Raw genomic sequence first — 16553 nt, 5'->3', positions numbered from 1 at the left:
TATTTTTATTTTTGAGAAAGAGAAAGAGAAACAGATGTGAGAAACATCCATCGGTTGCCTCCCCTATTCACCGTGACCTGGGATTGAACCCGCAGTCTAAGCATGTGCCTGACTAGAATGTAACCCACAACCCTTCTGGTGTACAGGATGATGCTCAACCAACTGAACCACACGGCTGGGGCTAGACATTTTTTTATTCAAAGTTATATGCATAAAAATGTTTGATCTCCTGGTAATACATATATGATGGAGTCAATTTAATCATTATAATAGAAGATAATACTTTTAATAATAAAAGCCATCTTATATTGAACGTCACTCCATACTACAAAGAAAGTAGTAATCACTCTCACAGTAACACCATGAGTTTTGTTCTCATTTCATAGACAAGGAAACTATGCCTCTGGGAGGTTTTATAAATTGTTCAAGGTCAAACCATTAATTATTGGCAGAGCAGATATTTGAATCCAGCCTTTATAATTCTAAAACTCATTCTTTCTTTTATATCATGCTGTTACCCTTTTCCTAATTTTAAATATACATAACAGGTAGTTTGCCATCATGAATACAGAGTGCTCTCTCAGTAGATGTTAATAGTGCTTTTAGGGGAGTAAATTGTACTCCAAACCACCAGGTCAAGAAAGTAAAACAGATAAAATGGATAAAGGGCCAACTGATTTTACAAAATTCATTCTCAGAGTAACATTTTTATTTGTTGTTGTTGTTGTTGCTTGTGTTTATTTTTTCCTCTCCAGTTGCTGTTTTCTAGCCTTAAATAGTATCTTGATAACATCATTAAGCACTTGAACCAAAGGCTCTATTCTCTTTGTCTATTTTCCCTTTAACTGTTAAAATAGAAATGATAAAAATGGACCAGATGCTTCCAGATACCCTCAGGGCATCCCAAACTCTTTTATGCTTAAGGTATGAGTGGTTTCAGTATGGGAGAAAGATGATATAAACTTTGGTCACATGTAAGGAACACAATCTGGAGAAGCAGAAACATGTTTATCTATGATTTCTGATGATACAGAAAAGTGAGAGAATATAATAGGAGAAACATATGGGATTTACATAGTCTTTTGCCTACTAAAGTAGTCTGGATTTTGGAGTTACTGGTTTATCAGACCCATAGTAACTTCTGAATCCAGGATTATGTCTGTAAGGTCTAGAACTCGGAAGGATGTACCTCTTCCAAACCTGAAAATATGTGTACCTCTCCCATGTAATGTGAAAATGTCCACCTAGTAAAGGCCCTGCAATCTAGTACATACATAATTGCAATCTTGTTCCTCTAGTCCTATAGCACCACAGGTTCAAATAATGTCTTTTGAAAGGATCAGGAAATACAAGTAAAAAATACACCAGACATTCTTGTTTACACTCCATTTTCATGTTTGTTTGTGTGGAAGAAAGACAGAGAGAGAGAATGTGTGTGTGTGTGTGTTTCCCCGTGTTGAGATAAGTGAATGAAAGTTCAATTATGAGACTCTTCTTCTCCACAGCTTCTTATAAGGTATCTCCTGTGCTTTACTTCTGCCTTCCCCACCTCCATATCTATATATTATTTTATATTCATTCAAGTTCATGAAATAAGTGTGTTTTTCAATAAGGCTATTTAGCTGAGTTGCACCTTTTAACTGTGATTGGATTGAATTTAAAATTTTGATTTTGAAACAAAATCATTGTAGAATGTAAAACGAATGAAATATAGAGCAATGATGTCTTGTACATAGAATGTGGACTTTTGCCTGGGATCCACTTTATTTTGTATTTTAAGATTTTATTTGTTGTAATTTATTGTGGAAATGTACTGCAAGATATTTTAATCCATGCATATATTTTAGCATATAAATTAGGGAAATAGTACATAGCACATATTAGTGCTCAGAAGTAAACACTCTCAGTGATCAGGAACTGAGAGTGTAACTATGTTTTCTTGGAAAACGAGCATGCCCGGGATTTTAAAAATAGCACTTGTCCAGAAGGTTCACTTTGTTTTGTTAAAAGGTCGTGGACAATAGAATCTGAAGCAAGGAGTGAATAAAATATGTATAATGTCACAGAAACAATCAGAAAGGCCTTATCTTTGGTAGAAGTTTAGATTTAGAGTAAAAAAAAAAGAAGCATTTTATTTTGTCACTCTCCTAGGAGATAAAGACAGCATCTTTAATAACTAAGTGATTTGTTCCTTTCCTATGTCAACAACCTCGACTAACTCAACCTACCGCACTCTGAGTCTAGGCACAGAAGGCTTCTTTGGTTTCTTGAATGCCCTGATGCTTTGTTCTCGTGCGCTTTGCTGCGTTCCTTCCCTCTTCCTGGGGGGTTCTAGATGTCTGCTTTGTTAACCCTAATGCATCTTTCTAAACTCAGCTCAAGGATGCTTCTCTGAGGACGTTTTCTTCACAGCCACCAGAGTGGGATTCCTTCTTTCTACTCAAAGCTTCCAACAAATATTTTTTTATAGCTTGTAACACAAAAGAAGTTAAAAATACACCGTGTGTCTATTGTTTCCTTTATTTCTTGCTAGAATGGAAGATAATGACTAAGTGATCACTTCAGTGTTTGCTCCTCATCCCTCTCCCCTTGCTTAGTGTAGTGATGCCATGTGGTTGGTACTTGGTACATGCTTGTTGATGGACTGAGTGAGTGAATGGGTGGATGAAAGTGTGAATGTGTAGATAAATTCAAGGCCAGAACAATGGAGAAAAAAAGGGTGTACAATAGGAAAAAAGGATCAGAGAAAAGAAGAGAAAGAACATAATAGAAATGCCAACGGTAGGTAAGATGGCGGGAGGTAATGGTAGATGTTCAATACTTGGAAACTGTTTTAAAAAAGATATACATGTAGAAATGTGAAGGCTGGTAAGAAAGAGAGAGGGGGATGCTATTTGTTTTTATAATTTTAACTTAGTCAAGTACTATTTGCTTGGAATTTGGTGTTTGGGGACAATTTTCAACATGACAACACTGACCGTATATCCATCACCTTTCTTTGTAGGGTCCTTCGGGCATAAATCTCACTTCTTCACCTAAACATTCAAAGAAATTAAGAATACCTAAACTACTTCCATTTTCTCTTATATGAAATGGTGCAGGCCATAATTTCCAACATAAGGTTGGTGTGATTTTGTAAGCATGTGGTTTATTTTATAGGAAAAATTGCTTTGTAACCAGGAAATGACATAGAATTAGTCATTTGCTGCTATTCTAGTATTTATTAATTAATTTATGTTATGTTTTCCACCACACTTATAATACCACTTTTTTTTTAAGTTGAAGAAACAGACAGATTGTACCTTTTTTTTAGTATTTGTTCCAAAGATCTACAACTGCTGACCAGCACTTTAGGGTTCTTTCCAGTGGCCCTCATTTCTCTGTGGTGGTCATGTTCATTAAGCATTGACCATTTACATGGTTCTGCTGAGTCAGGGTGGACCAAGGCCAACTGACTGGCTAGGGTTAAAACTGTCTTCTGTGTTGCTCAGTTAAAGATTTTTCTTGATTCCAATTTCTACTTGTCAATCAGATTCTAATTTTTGTCTTCAGGGAATGGAATTATTTGATAACTCTCTTTTTCTTCCTGCTGCTGGTTCTTGTCAGTCTCTCAGAAAGCAAGAGAAAGAATATATTTAATTATAAAAGTTAAAAGTTGTATTGAAGTTTGTAGAGATTCCAGTTCTGTTGTTAGATAACATCTGTCCCTTTAACTTGATAGTTGCCTCATTTTCTGCACTTCCTAGTAACATTCCCCCGGGGCTGCAATTCTTAGAAACAAATGATTATACTTTTACTTCTTTCTTAGGTGCTGAGTTTCCTGCGTGGAATGTAATGCGATAAGCTCTTTCTTATGCGTATAAATACAAGGACAGATAGACAACATTATTCACAGTTAGCACAGTACATTTTTTTGTTAATTTTGGATGCTGAAGGAGTCGAGTGGTTTAGTCCTAAACTGTGTATGTGTGTATGTGTGTGTGGGGGGGTACAAATGGAGTGGCCAAGGCAAAGATAAGAGGAGGGAAACATGTCTGTGAAATGTGTCTGATAAATTTACCATCTTCCCTCACTAGCTGTCACTCAGGTGTTGACACATCAATTTCAGTCCTAATAAGACTCATCTGTCTGAGGCCACCGGGGTAGTCCTAGTAGTAATCTGAGGGAGAAACAGGGAGAAATGAGAACAGAAAAAACAGTATTGCGGCAAGGTGACCTCCAGCATGTTGCCTGTCTTCTGAGATCCTTATTTTCTCATGTGTAAAATGAGAATAATCACAATTAGTATTGTTGTGAAGATGAAATGAGATAATATATGTCAAATGCCTGGAACTTTCGAGGTGCACAATGCATATGTGTCCCTCACACACAGGATTTTGGATGGAGTACATGCAAGGGCAGGGCTTGGTGCCAAACTTGGCCCACAGGAAGTGCTCAGTGAAGATTCCTGAGTGAAGGCAGGTGCTGTGGCTGCTGAGTGTGCTCAGCACCTTCCTTTCATAAAGAAGATGGTTGAACAAGGAGTACAGAGAGCAGGCAAAGTGGAATGCTGTGAGGGAAGACTTCAAAGATTAAATATTTTTTAATTTAATTTAATTTTACTTTTTTCTTTAAAAGTCTCATACACTTAACAAAAAAATTCCCTCAGGACCCACGATGTCAAGAAGTTGATTATGAGTAGGCTCTGAATGTCCTGAGCGATGTTACGCCTTGGAGGGGCATTTTAGTGCAGATGCTCATAATAGTCAATGATGTACTCTTCACGTCACAGAAGTAGTGAAACAGGTCTTTCTTCAAGGAGAAGAATCAGAGCTCCATATAGTCATATTTTTATATCAATAGTAGGCTGTTTGTTTCAGTGAACAATGGCTACTGAGATAGATGTTGCCATTATTTTAATAAAAACCTCAGAAGTAAAGGATCTTGTCCACGTTCACAGAACTAATAAATTTATGACAGAGCAGGAATTCAACCCTGGACTGGCCCATTCCATAACTACCACACCCAACTCTTTTATACTTCTTTTTTGTTATTGTTGTTGGGTAAAGTAGACATTTCATTTTCATTTTATTATCATTATTTTTCCCCACTAAGTTCTTTCTTTTTTTCTTCTCCAAATTTTATTAATTTATTTTTGTTAAAAATGTTTCTCCTTTTCCCACCCTAGACCTGCTTCGCCCCTCCCACCTCCACCCCCTAGCATTGTTGCCTATGTCCCTTGGTTATGCATACATGCATATAAGTTCCTTGGTTTATCTCATCCATCCCCCCCAACCCCCATCTCTGAGGTTTGTCAGTCTGAACCATACTCCTTTCTATGTCTCTGGGTCTATTTCTGGGAAGCTCTTTATTTGATGTTCTATTTTGCTGGATAGAGAGTAGTCTTGGATTCAGATACTTGTTTTTCATAGCCTTGATTATTTATGCCATTTCCTCCTGGCCTGTAGTGTTTCTGTTGAGAAGTCAGCTGAGAGCCTTATGGGGGTTCCTTTGTAGGTAACCTATTGCTTATCTCTTGCTGCCTTTAGGATTCTCTCTGTCTTTAAATTTGGGCATTTTAATTACTATGTGTCTTGGTGTGGGCCTGTTTGGGTTCTTCTTACTTGGGGTTCTTTGTGCTTCTTGAACTTGAATGCCTTCTTCCTTCACCAAATTAAGAACATTTTCTGTCACTGTTTCTTTAAATATATTCTCTAACCCTTGCTTATTTTTTTTCTTCTTCTGGAACTTCTATGTGAATGTTGTTACGTTTCCAGTTTCCCCACAGTTCTCTTAAGCTGTCTTCCTGTTTTTTTATTGTTTTTTTTCCTTTTGGTTTTCTGATTGGTTGATTTTTCTACCTTGTCTTCTAAGTCACTGATCCAGTCCTCAACTTTCTCTACTCTGCTGGCTATTCTTTTCAATGTGTTATTTATTTCTGCTATGTCATTCTTTATTTTCACTTGGTTGGTTTTCAATGTTTCTATATCTTTATTCATGGTGTTGATGTCTTTACTCATGCTGTTGAGCTTCCTCAAGATCATGGCTCTGAACTCTACCTCTGATAACTTGCTTAACTGCATTTCATTGATCTCATCTTAAGTAGAGTTATCTTGTTCTTTCATTTGGGATTTGTTTTTTTGTTTCACCATTTTGGCTATCTCAGTGGGTTTTGGAGCCTACCAAATTTTCTCTGTGGGTGTTGGTGTTCTGCTGTTTGTACTCCCTCTACTGGTTTTGGATGATTGTGGGAGGACCTGCGTTAAACACCATTGTCAAGTCTTACTTTCCTGGGTAGATTTGCAAGCCCAGGAAAGGTTTAGTTATCCTCTAGCTTTTTTCCTGGAAGCTATTAGTCTTAGTTATTTGATGAACCTTAGGTTGTAGCCCTCAGCTAAATGAAAAACTCCCTCAGGTGTTCAGTGTAAGATAATTTCCAGAGGGTGGGCAGATGCTGGTTGTTAATGAGCCTCAATTTGCATTTCTCTGGCCCAGCTCAGTGGGGTTAAATCTCCAAAGGAGGGGCTGCTGCTTTTCCCCAGAGCTCCCGGAATGAGCAAGATGTCCACCTTGTGCGGCCGCAACTCAGCAAAAAACTCTGGGTTTTCTCCAAATCCCACGTGTCCCCACAGAGTTCCAGTCCAGTCTGCCCTCCCTCTGCCGGAGCCCAAGGTGCATGGCTGTATCTAATTTAGTGCTCTGTCCCAGCCCTATGCAGTGTGGAATCGGTTTAGGATTTTAACCCTGAGAGTGCTGCTCACAGCTAAAACAGCTACTATCCATGGGCTCCCAGCCCACCCTCTGTGCCTCCACAGACCTACCAGGCTTAATTAGTGTCCTTTTTTTCCTGTCCCTGGTTATATGATTCTCTCAAGCTGCTGTTTTTTGTTGCTTTTTCCCAATGATTTGTCTTTATTTTAGTTGTAATTCCAGTTTGGTCCTGGGAGATAGTCTGTATAGCTTCTATTCACCTTGCAGCCACTTTGCAATCTCTCTTATATACTTCTTGAATAAATTTTTAAAAAGATGTTTTCAGGCCCGACTAGTGTGACTTAGGGTTGAGTGTCGACCCATGCACCAGGAGGTCACCAGTTTGATTCCCAGTCAGGGCACATGCCCAGGTTGTCAGCCCAATCTCCAGTGGGGGGCATGCAGAAGGCAGCCAATTGGTGTTCTCTCTCATCAATGTTTCTATCTTTCTTTCCTGCTCCCTTCCTCTCTCTCTAACATCAATAAAGAAAACAAACAAAAAAAACTACAATTAAATAATTTTTAAAATATGTTTTCATTGATTTTTTAGAGAGAGAAACATCACTGTGAGAGAGATACACTGATGGACTGCTCTCTGCATGCTCCTACTGGGGATTGAGACTGCCACCCAGACATGTACCCTGACCTGGAATCGAACCAGAACCTCTCAGACCATGGGACAATGCTCAACCCACCAAACCACATTGCCTGGGCTGAATACATTTTTTAGAGTAATTCAGCAAAATTGTCTTCACATTTTGGCCAATCTCATGTGCAACCTGCTGTGAGAGTTTTTCCATATGCTCACAAACATCTGAACTACACCCTTACAGTTATTTATTCTAGTCTGTCTAGGTCCTCATTTGGTTCTAAATGAGATTCCTTTTCACCTAAGTGTTTTGATTCCATTAGGTCATGGTCCGCATATAGAAGACCTCAGTAGACTTTTTAATATTATTCTTGATGAATACTTGATAGATTTGTTTGACATGGGCATAAAAGGGATTATTCATGTAATACCATTTGAGATTATACAATTTCAAAAACTTAGTTGAAAGACCATTGAAACTTAGGTTAAACAGTTTTCTAGAAGTCAGTCCAACCATAGAAAGTAGTATAAAATGCTGTTTTTGGAGTTGTGTATTTAGAAAAAAAAATTTGATTTTAGAGAGAGAGGAATAGAGAGGGATAGAGAAATAGAAACAACAATGAGACAAAACATTGATTGGCCACCTCCTGCTTGCCCCTCACTGGGGATAGGGTCCACAACCTGGGCATGTGCCCTGTGTGGGAATTGAACCAGCGACCTCTTGGAGCATGGGTCAATGCTCAACCACCGAGCCACACCAATCTGGCGGAGTTGTGTATTTTAATGAAGACATACCATGAAGGTATTGGAACAGACAGACTAACTTCTGTTCTTTAGTTCAAGAGAATTTGATTTTACTTTTTTACAATATGGTGTACACGAAGGGTGCCAGCTGTTAAAAACGTACTTTTTATTTATCATCTGTGCCTTAGGGAGGAGAAAGGACGGGTCCTAGGGAGAAACTGAAAACACATGGTGTACAATTTTATTTGAAACAATGTGAAACTTTAGTAATATACTGTGAAATTGATCATTTTGTCTGATTTTAAATCCTTGCTCAAAACAAAAAAAAGAAAACAAGTGTTTTGTACATTATTTTTAATTTTTAGACAAATCATAAGCTTATTTTATACATTTTCCCTAAGTTATTCATTGTCTCAGTAAAATTGATGCTCTATCCTATGTTTGATTAATGGTTTTCATAAACTACATGGTAAATATTTCATGTATTTGTTTTCAATTCTGACTTCTTGGCTCAGTATAATATATAATGTATTGTAGAGGAAAAAAAGATTTTTTTAAAGAATGCAGAACACTATAGTCTTGATAATTATGTTAATGGGGCAAAATAAGGTGCAGTTTTTTTTCTAATTTTCTGAGGTGATTATTTCCTTCTTGTCCTAGATAGATATTCTCATGAATTACATATTTATAATGTATTTTAATAATTATTTTAAATATATGTGTGGATTCTTTCTGGCATATAAACCAGTGGTTTCCTTTGAGATTTTAACTAGACTTCATTCTTTCTTCATGATACTTAATATCTCTTCAAAAAGATGAAATTCAAATGGCCCTTATGGGTTAGTAGTATTAATCTCATGCATGGTTTTCAAATGGCAGATATTTGAGTTTGTTTGGAAGAGACATGGTAAAATGCAGAGTGTGAGGGAATGGCTCAAACTCTTTTTTCTTAATCATCTTGGGTTTTCCTTTTCTTACCCCATCAAAAATCTTAATCTGCCAGAGACCCGAGCAACTAGGTAGAATGAGCTTGCTCCTGTGTGGTAGTGACTTGTTTGGGGATGATAATGCAGTTGGGAAATCCTTTATCATAGCTTTTACTTTCTGGTAACTCCCGTTTTTGATGTGCCATGTGTGTTGATAGTTGAAAAAGATAAAATGAACCATACAGAGATGGAGAAACCTTAAGTTAATTACTGCTACATTACAGGGGATACTTTCTTCTTATTGATTTCTGGAATAGTCAACTAATTGTGTCTTGGAGTAGCAATCAAGAGACTATTGCAATCTTGACTAAGCCCTGTCGCACACCACCACTTTGATGTTTCTATCTGTTCAGTGAAAATGAGAAAATTCTAAAACTCTTTTTAACCTTACTTATCTGTCTATAAAATGAAATGATAATATAATAAACTTTAGAAAAATATGTATGGTGTAACATTTTCAGACCCACAATTTTGATTTTCCTAATTCAGGTTTCAGACATGCTTAATATGTATATTATACTGAAATTATACAGTAAATCAACCCAGAAACATAGAGTTTCTTTGATATTGTATGCTGTGTGTGCATGTGTAAGGATTTGTGGAGAGAGACTACTCTTGTCAGCAGAAAAAGAAGGCAAGATTCTATTTTCATGTAACTGAGTCATGATGATCCCTGTGTCCAGGCATTCTGCCGTGTGTATGTCTTCTGTTGTTTATTACAAGAAGTAATAGAATGCATTGAAATCAAATGTAGCCCAGCCAGTGTGGCTCAGTGGTTGAGCATTAACCCATGCACCAAGAGGTCACCAGTTCAATTCCCAGTAAGGGCACATGCCCAAGTTGTAGGCTAGATCCCCAGTGGGGGGCACGCAGGAGGTGGCCAATCAATGTTCTCTCTCATCAATGTTTCTCTCTCTCTCCCTCTCCCTTCCTCTCTCTCTAAAATCAATAAAGAAAAAAATGTTAAAAAAGAAATCAAATGTAGATTCTATTATTAAACATAGTTAGGGTCAATAGATTAAGAGATAGTTTTTGTTTTGTTTTTTTTTCTGCAGCTTTGCATTGTTATCTTATGGCTTTAATTTTACTTATGTTTAATTTTGTGATTGTTAAATGTTTCATGATAAGTGACCAAAATATCTTGTATGAAATCAAAACTTAATCATTTAGTGATGTATTTCTCTCATGTTAAGACAGTGTTTTCTTAATTCAGATCTGTTTTTAACAAATTTCTCTGACTAAATAATCCTGTTCTAAATTTGCATTAAATTAAATGGGTTTTAATTCACTGAGACCGACTTTGAGTTCTGATTTGTGAGGAAACTGAGGAGAGTCATTTCTGTAAACAGTTGGAAATTAATGAGACCACACCAGTTGGATAGATTTATATTAAGTGGGAAGATTGAGATTATCTGTGATTGCTAAATTATAATAAAATACATATCATACTTCATTACAGCTTTTATAATAGAAATAAATAACTATAAAAATACCACAGTTACCATTTTATAATTGTTAAAATACAATTTACTCTTTGAAAGTAATTTGCATGTTACGAGTTTAGCCATAATCCATAGGTAGAGACTTCTTTATCTATCTTTTGGTAAAGTATGCATTGCCATGTTAACTTTAAAGAAATCAATGTTTGTTTGTTTTTTTCTGTTCTATTTGAAGGGAAATAAATTTGCTTATGCTTTTGTATTTTTATTACATCAATTATATATTCATATGCAGCACAGATTTTTAAAGTATTTAGAATACAGGTGTACCTCGGAGATAGTGCAGGTTTGGCCCAGACCGCAATAAAGCAAATATTTCAATGAAGCGAGGTACAAGCATTTTTCGATTTTCCAGTGAATATAGAAGTTATGTTTACACTATATTGTCATCTATTAAGTGTGTACAATGTACATACCTAATTAAAAAACACTTTGTTGCTAAAAAATGCTGACTATCATCTGCTCCTCAGAACATGGTACTGGTTCGCTTGTGGAGGACCCTGCCTTGATGTTGATGGCACGGACTCATCAGGTGTGAGTGGTCACTGATGGTTGGGGCAGTTGTGGCGATTTATTTCCTCTTTTTTTTTTTTTTTTTGGTACTATGTCTTCTTAATTGATTTTTTTAGAGGGAGAGGAAGGGAGAGAGAAAGGAGAGAGAAATAGAAACATCGACGTGAGAGAGAGACATTGATCTGCTGCCTCCTGCACACCTTGGTCATGTGCCCTAATCGGGAATTGAACTGGGACCTCTCAGTCCATGGGACCAATTCCAGTCCACTAAGCCACACTGGCTGAGCAGCAATTTCACACTGATTGACTCTTCCTTTCATGAACAGTTTCTCTGTTGCATGTGATGCTGTTTGATAGCATTTTACCCACTGTAGAACTTCTCTGAAAATTGGAGTCAATTCTGCCCTGGACATTTTAGCTCAGCGGTTAAAACATTGGCCCATGGACCAAAGGGTCGCGGGTTTGATTCTGGTCAAGGGTGTGTATCTAGGTTGCAGGTTTGATCCCCGGCCCCAGGTGGGAGGCAATCAATTGATGAATTGATATGTCTCTCTCACAACGTTTCTCTCTTTCTTCTTTTCTCCCTCTCACTCTTTCTAAGAACCAATGAAAAAAATATCCTTGGGTGAGGATGAACAAAAATAAATAAATAAATAAATAAATAAATAAAATTGGAGTCAATTCTTTCAAACCCTGCTGCTGCTTTACCAATTACGTTTACGTAATACTCTAAACTTTGGTTGTCATTTCAACAATATTTACAGCATCTTCAGCAAAAGTCAATTCTATCTCAAGAAACCACTTTCTTTGCTCATCCATAATTATGAAACTAGTGCTCATCTGTTGAAGTTATATCATGAGATTATATTAGCTCAGTCCCATCTTCAGGCTCCACTTCTAGCTTTAGTTTTCTGGCTATTTCCACTAGATCTGCAGTTTCTTCTTGAGAGTTTTGAATCCCTCAAAGTCCTCAGTCAACTTTTTCCAAACTCCTGTTAATGTTGATCTTCTGACTTCTTCCCATGAATCATGAATGTTCGTAATGGGATATGGAATGGTGAATCTATTCCCAAAGGTTTTCAATTTACTTTACCCAGATCCATCAGAGAAATTATTATCTATGGCAGCTATAGCCTTATGAAATGTGTTTCTTAATAAGATAAGACTTCAAAGTCAAAATTACTCTTTCAACCACAGGCCGCAGAATGGATCTCGTGTTAGCAGGCACAGAAACAATATTAATCCAATTGTACATCTCCTGCAGAGCTCTTGGGTGACCACGTGCATTGTCAGTGAGCAGCAATATTTTTTAAAATATATTTTTTATTGATTTCAGAGAGCGAGAGAGAGAGAAACATTGATGATGAGGAAGACATCGATTGGTTGCCTCCTGCAGGCCCTCTATTGCGGATTAAGCCTGCAACCCAAGCATGTGCCCTGACCGAGAATCTAACCGGGGACCTCTTGGTGCATAGGTTGATGCTCTACCCTTGAGCCACACTGGCCAGGCAGCAGTAATATTTTGAAATTAATATATATTTTTCTGAGCAGTAGGTCTCAATAGTGGGCTTTGAAATATTTAGTAAACCATGTTGAAAACAGATGTACTGTCATTCAGACTTTATTGTTTTATTTATAAAGCAAAGGCAAAATAGATTTAGCATATTTCTTAAGGGCCCTGAACTTTGTGGAATAGAAAGTGAGCACTGGTTTCAACTTATAGTCACCAGCTGTGTTAGCTGCTAATAAAAAAATTAGACTATCCTCTTAAGCGTCATTGCTAGGCACTGACCTCTCAGTAGCTCTGAAAGTCCTGGATAGCATCTTCTTCCAGTATAAGGCTGTTTCATCTACATAAATAATCTGTTGTTGAGTGTAGCTGTGAGTGGCAAAATGACTCCAGAATGTTAGTGGCCATTGGACCGTGGTTCAGCAGCCTAGGTTCTTGAGTTCTGGCTAAGAAAGAATTGAGAGCCAAGACTCAAATATAAGCAAGAATTTATTTAGAAAGACACAGAGGTAGAAGTGAGTTGTAGAAGAAGTGAGACAGCTGGGCTGCATGGACCCATGAAACAAGTTGCAGAAGCAAAAGAAGGGCCCTTGGAGCTTAGGAAAAGGAAAACAGAGGTAACTTGCCTGGGGGAAGGAAAAGGGTAAGGCTTGGGCACGCTTCAGAGACAGTGCACTGGGGAAAGAAGTGGGTGGGGCAAGGGGCGTGCTCCACAGAGATTCCTTCAGTCCACTTGACCTAAGGACTTTAAGGATTTTAGGGGAGGTCTCAGGGGAGGATCTCAGTAGAATATGTATTAGCTTTGCAGGTGTGTCCTCTCCACTGATTGGTCGCCGCCAAAGCAGGGGGTCATTAGTCTTCGCAGCTGGTCCTCATGTCAGCTGTGCTGTCACCCTGCCTGGCCTGGAGCTGAAACACAACTGAGGCCTACATGTTATCTCTAGTTTAACTAAAACTCTGGTCAACAGACCAGAGGCTATGTTCCTAAGATTATTTGATGTGGGTAAAAACCTCATTGTCAACTGAGGGCTTCATGCTTAAGGGAGAGGTGATGCAAAGGCTTGTATGGGAGTCTTCTGAGTCTCTTCTCTGGCCCCTTGTTCCTCCTCTAAGGGGGTCTACCACATCACTGGAGGCATACCAGGGGAGGAAAGGTCAAGGGAGAGTCCAAACCTCATCCCCAGTGATATGAAAGGTCACAGGGTCTAAACTGCATGAGTAGGGGAGGAAAAGACCCTGGGGGCGGGGGTCCCACCTTACAACAGTCGCTTGCTAGGCACCCTGGGCTTTCTGCGCTGGTGATGTGTCATACCTGGTCCACTATTCTTGCTCTTCTCATGCCTGTCTCAGTGCCTCCCACATAGTCATCTTTATTAATTGTCTTAGCCGGATCTTCTGGGTGACTTGCTGCAGCTTCTACATCAGCACGCGCTGCTTCCCCTTGCACTCTTACTTTATGGAGATGTTTTCTTTCCTCAGATATCATGGACCACCTCTGCTGGCTTCACACTTTTCTCCTGCAGCTCCCTCCCCTCTCTCACTGTTTATAGAACTGAAAAGTTAGGGCCTTGATCTAGCTTAAGCGTTAGCTTAACGGAATATTGTGGTTGGTTTGGTCTTCTGTTCAGACCATTAAAACATTCTATGTATCAACAATAAGGCTGTTTCACTTTCTTATTATTTGGTGGACACTGGAGCAGCGCTTCTAATTTTCTGCAATTGTTTCTTTGCATTCACAACTTGACTTAACTGTTTGGCACCAGAGACCTAGCTTTTGGCCTGTCTCAGCTTTCGACATGCTTTCCTCATTACGCTGAAATCCTGTGATTCAAAGTCGGAGACATGACAGTCTTCCTTTCACTTCAACACTTAAAGGTCATTTCAGGGTTATTAATTGGCCTAATTTTAACATTTCTATGTCTCGGGGAACAGGGAGGCCCGAGGAGAAGGAGAAGTGAAAGACTAGCCAGTCAGTTAAGCAGGCGGAACACACACACCTTTCTTAAGTTCACCACCTCGTGTGGGGGGCAGTCCGCGGTTTCCCAAAACAATTTCAGCAGTACCTGATCATAGATCACCAAGCAGATACGATAATGAAAGAGTCTTAAATATTGCAAGAATAACCAAAATGTGACATAGGGACGTGCCCTGAGCACGTGCTGCTGGGAAAACGGCAGTGATGAACTTGCTTGATGCAGGGCTGCTGTCAAAACAAGGGGGCAGTCTGCGACGCAGAGGGAAATGAGGAATGCCCATAACAAACTCTACTTTTCTGCTTCTTAACTCAGACAAAAGAACTGTCCATCTTGTATCTGTCTACTGCTTTTCTATCAATTACACAATATAGGGATATATCATTTAGAGAAATCTAAATGTTATCATACGGTGCATACTGTGTTACAACTCTGCTTTTTCATGAATCAATATATGTGGGAAATTTTTTCTGCAAGACTTAATGGATCTCCCTCATTATTTTTTAATGCCTTTTTAATATTATGTGAATGAACCACCATTTATTAAACCAGTCTCTTCCTTAGATGGACATTTAGGTTGCTTCCAGATTTTTACTATTAAAACTCTATGTGTGTAAAATTTACTCTGTGATGTATAATATAAATACATATAATTCAATATAAAATATATCATTTATTTTGAAAATGTGAAAATATTTGAATATATCAGCCTTTTTAAGAAGCAACTTACAAAATAAAAATAAAATTAACTGAGATGTTCAAGTAAACAAGGAAAAAACCCTCTATTTAATAGAAGTAAGGTTTCTGAGGCATACTGGCATAATGTATGGAAAGATCCAAGTTCCAAATGTTTAAACGTCTCTGGATCTCTAATCTGCCCTCTGTGTGAAGTCGATTCTCCGAGAAGATATCTCCACGTGTCAGAAAAGATGACCACCCACTGAGTTAGGTTTCCGTGGTCCTTACATACATCAGCTTAAAGCAGGAGCTCTCTCTCTCTCTCAGGAACCATGTGAACGTTTTCAATGGAACTTTATCCCCTTTTGTTATGGGCCTAAATGTTGACATACTCAAAGTGAGAAGGGGGATGAGGAGTCCATAGGACTGCGTGCCCAATGCTGTGATTGACAGTCTCCATCATAATTCATAGGATGGGAGAAACTCAATTTTTTGAAGACACACCATATTGTTTTCACATATTTATTGGGCATTTGTATTCTTCTATGGATTGTTTATTTTGCATTAAGTAACTTGTCTTTCTTACATTAATTTTCAGGAAATATTAGATATTCTGGACAGTAATGCTCTGTGGCATAGGTAGCACATAAGTTCTTCAGTCCACATTACATCTTTCAGCTTTTCAGAGATATCCTTCATTTCACAGTATTCTTTATGGCTTCTGATTTTTGTGTATTTCTCAGGAAGGCTTACCTCCTAACAAGATAGCCTTAGCATATCTTCTAATATCTTTGAAGTTTTTAAAAATAGAGTTATTTTGTTGTATAATTGCATATGTAGTATTTAAAAATAAAACAATTATGGCTTATTGTGATAGCATGCCTCAGGAGATAAGGAGGCTAACTACCATGCATTTTGGCTGATACTGGAGAGGACATTAGGACTTCCTGTAGGAAGGCATCAAGGCTGTTACTTCCTAATCACATACGGCACTAATCACATGTCTGTCTTATCAGTGGCATGTGAGACCCACTTCTTTCCTTTTTCTGTTCCACTATCCTGAGCACATTTGCTCTGTTCGCAGACTTACCTCGTTTTAGCCACAAGGTGCCAGCCGTCAGGCCTTCACTTGCTCGTGTCCAAAGCAGAAATGAACGAAATGCAGGTGATAGGGGTGACTTTTTCACATATGGAGGGAAATCTTTCCTAGAAATTAGTTCTAGTACACATTCCGATATTTTTTTTTTTATTTTTTATTTTTTTTATCCTCACCCGAGGACATTTTTCCATTTTTTGTTCAGGTAGAGTGGGAGGGAGAGAGAGGAACAGAGA

At 38.2% G+C, this 16553-nt stretch overlaps 1 pseudogene; it reads right to left on the bottom strand.

Annotated features, from left to right (window-relative positions):
* Positions 1–14450, bottom strand: part of LOC118629347 — a 47378-nt pseudogene extending 32928 nt beyond the window's left edge.
* Positions 14451–16553: the final 2103 nt, after the last annotated feature.

The sequence above is a fragment of the Molossus molossus genome, unplaced genomic scaffold (genome assembly GCF_014108415.1).
Source record: "Molossus molossus isolate mMolMol1 unplaced genomic scaffold, mMolMol1.p scaffold_m16_p_14, whole genome shotgun sequence".
Classification (NCBI taxonomy): domain Eukaryota; kingdom Metazoa; phylum Chordata; class Mammalia; order Chiroptera; family Molossidae; genus Molossus; species Molossus molossus.
The sequence above is the reverse complement of the archived record's forward strand: the minus strand, read 5'-3'. Positions and strand labels throughout refer to the sequence as shown.